Source organism: Helianthus annuus, chromosome 17 (genome assembly GCF_002127325.2).
Source record: "Helianthus annuus cultivar XRQ/B chromosome 17, HanXRQr2.0-SUNRISE, whole genome shotgun sequence".
NCBI lineage: Eukaryota > Viridiplantae > Streptophyta > Magnoliopsida > Asterales > Asteraceae > Helianthus > Helianthus annuus.
The window spans coordinates 171,750,189-171,753,433 of record NC_035449.2 but is presented as its reverse complement, the minus strand read 5'-3'; the positions used below and the strand labels follow the sequence as shown (position 1 = coordinate 171,753,433).

Here is a 3,245-nt window from a genome sequence, read left to right as displayed (position 1 = left end):
TGTTGATTTCTAAAATTTGATTCTAATTGTAGAAATCTTTCCGAGTTTTTCTTTTCAGTGTCGGAGATGAGGCGAGATACAGTATCTTCGAGCCTTTCTCGTCCACTTTGTTGTTGAGTGAAATTTTATGACTCATTTCTTGGTTGTTGAAAGTTTTTTCGTTGGGTTTGTTGGTTACTACTATAGTCGGGTTCTCTCCAACCAAGGTTTGGGTGGTTTCGCCATCCTTGGTTGTAAGTTCCCGTTGGGGGACCTGACGGCCTAGGTCTATTATCAATGTAGTTTACCATTTCTTGTTGATCATCCGTTTCTTTCATACAACTCCAATTTTCATATGACCCACCACACCCTTCACAAGCCATAACCGAGACCGTTTTTGTCATTTCCAATTTTTTTTATTTTTGAAGAAAGGGCCTCGATTTGGGCTTGTAAAGAAGTGCTTTCATCGACCTTATGGGCGCCCGGGGCAATAGATTTATTCCCCCGGGGGGTGTGCCATTGAAAATTGGTTTGAGCAATTTCCTCAATTTGATTATATATTTCGTGCGGGCGACGATTACCTAAAAGTCCCCCGGAGCTAGAATCAAGTGTCTGCCTTGTGTGTGGCAGCAATCGATTATAGAAAGTGGATACTTGTTGCCATATCGCAAGGCCGTGATGTGGACATTTGCGTAATAACTCCTTGAACCTTTCCCAAGTTTCATATAAGGATTCCCCGTCCTCTTGTGAATATGTATTAATTTCAGTCATTAATTTAGCAGTTTTAGCGGGAGGGAAATACTTATATAGAAATTTTTGGGCTAGTTCATCCCAGGTGTTTACCGATCCAGCTGGGAGGGTGTTGAGCCAAGCTTTCGCTCGGTCTTTCAGTGAGAAAGGAAACATACGGAGGCGGATGGCGTCATTTGATGCTTCGTTGATCCGAAAGGTATCACATGTTTCTAAGAAATTAGTGATATGTAGATGGGGATCCTCGTCCGCAAGCCCATGGAAGGTTGCGGAGTTTTAGAGCATTTGTATCAAATGAGGCCGAAGTTCGAAGTTATTAGCTTCAACATTCGGAGCATTGATAGCGGCGCCTAGGTTACCTACGGTGGGTCGTAGATAATCCATGAGGGTGCGTTGGTCCGCCATTGGAGGTGGATCACCCGAAACTTTCTCTTGGTTTTTAGCTTTTAATCTTTTTCTGAGAAAGCGTTCGGGTTCTTCTAAAGGTTCTTTTATGTCCTTATTAGAACTGGAGCTCATACACTATGTAAGGTTGGCGTCGGGTTCCAAGTCCTGCAATAAAAACAGATTAGAATGCTGGTCAGAAGGTCCACCATGGCCCCGTGTTCAGCGAACACGGCCCATGGTCGAAGTACAGTGATTGTTTCCCAGATCCCAGTTACTGGAAGTTGGACACGGCCCCGTGTTGCACCGACACGGCCCCGTGGTCAGCCTTCTGTAACTTGGAAAACAAAAAACTGCCAGTAACGATGCTGGGCATGGCCCGTGTCCGACCAGGCACGACACGTGCTGAGCTCTGCAGAAGCTGAAAAACTAAGAAAATCCTAAAAATTAAAAAGAAAAATAAAAAAATATGATTAGGCCGTTGATTCCTAACTTTCTTAAAATCCTTGTGCCCCCGGCAACGGCGCCAAAAACTTGATGCGTGTGTAGTGTAATATATTTTTAATATATAATTAAGCCCTTTTTACACCTTTAGCCAAGTTTTAAATTTATAAAACACGATATTCACTAACACTAAACACACATATGGGCAAGTGCACCCATCGTGGACGTAGTATAGTGTTGGTAAGATACCGAGGTCGTCCAAGGACACAAGAGCTTTTAATACCGGTTTATCCTCAACGTCTAATCAAATCAAAAAGTGAGAAAAATTTTTTTAAGGTAAGAAAATAAAAACTAACTAAATGCTGAAAAATAAAAATAAAATAAAAACAGATAGACAAGATGAATCACTTGGATCCGACTCGTGTATTAGTATAACCTTTGATTATTTTCGCACTTTTGCACTTGTTTAAGAGATTATCTTAGTTATTGTAGTAGGCCCCTCTTTTGAAGGCGACGTTACCCTCAACCCAGTAGTTTGAGTCAGCAAGGATACAATCCTAAATGGTTGGATTATTGGAAGATAATGAATTAAGTTATTAATGCAAATTATGGTAGGCCCCGCTTTTGGCGGTGACGTTACCCTCGGCTAAGTAGTCTGAGTCAGCAGGGATACAGTCCTAAATAGCTGGGTTATAGTATTAATAGTAGTTAACTTATGAGGAGGTCAAAGAGTTTGGATTCCCGCCATCCAATACCTATGGGCATTGAAGGAGATCCTACTAAATTTGACCCAGGTCCCAAGCAGGACCTCTAAACGCTGAACAAGGGCAAGACCCTTACCAAACCGTTCGCTTAACCCCCGACCAGGTAGCCAACATACCTCCATATAGACCGTGGAGATATGAATGGTGATAATCTTTTATTTTATATAGACAATAAAATAATGCCAAGACACCACGGACAAACGATAAGGAAAGATCACCTTCAACATAAGCAACTAGTTATTAAAGTCATTAATACAAAACCAAATAAAAAGTGCAAAAGATTAAAAATAAAAATTATTATACTAAACACTTCTCTTCACCAAGTGATGTAAGAGACTTAGGCAAACATGGCCTTGATTGTCAAGAACTCTTACTATCAATCTTGGATCCCGAGACGACTCACACACTCTACGATGGACAATGGATGATGGTGGTGGATGATGGTGTTATGGTGGTGGTGGGTGGTGGATGAAGTGTGAGAGAGGTGGTGTGCGAAGGGATGAGATGGAATGAAACCAAGCACTCCTATTTATAGGCTGAACAGAAGGCTGGGCACGGCCCCGTGTCCGCTGGACACGCCCCCGTGCCCGTCTGACACTTTCTCTCCTCATTAATTGTAATTCGCAATTACAATTAATGCGCCTGCTGTACTTTCACCACGCCCCCGTGCTCACTGGACACGGCCCCGTGGTGGGAAATGGAAGCTTCTACAAGTTTGTCTTTTCTGCTGCTTCTTGGGCACGGCCCCGTGCTGGCTGAGCACGGGGCGTGTTCAGGCTTCTGTTTTCTCTTCTTTGCTTTGGAGGATGCCGTTGAGGGTTCGGGCAGTCTACTTTTATTCCTTTCCTTGTTTTTATGCTAGAATTAGTTGTCTTTTTGCTTCTTTTGTGAATTTGAGCTCATTTCATCCTGAAAATACAAAAG

The 3,245-nt window shown here is 42.6% G+C and overlaps 1 non-coding gene across 1 annotated transcript; it reads left to right on the top strand.

Moving 5' to 3' along the window:
- Positions 1-649: 649 nt before the first annotated feature.
- On the top strand, positions 650-756 carry LOC118489371. The gene has a single exon (XR_004887390.1). It is a non-coding gene; the product is annotated as a small nucleolar RNA R71 (small nucleolar RNA).
- Positions 757-3,245: the final 2,489 nt, after the last annotated feature.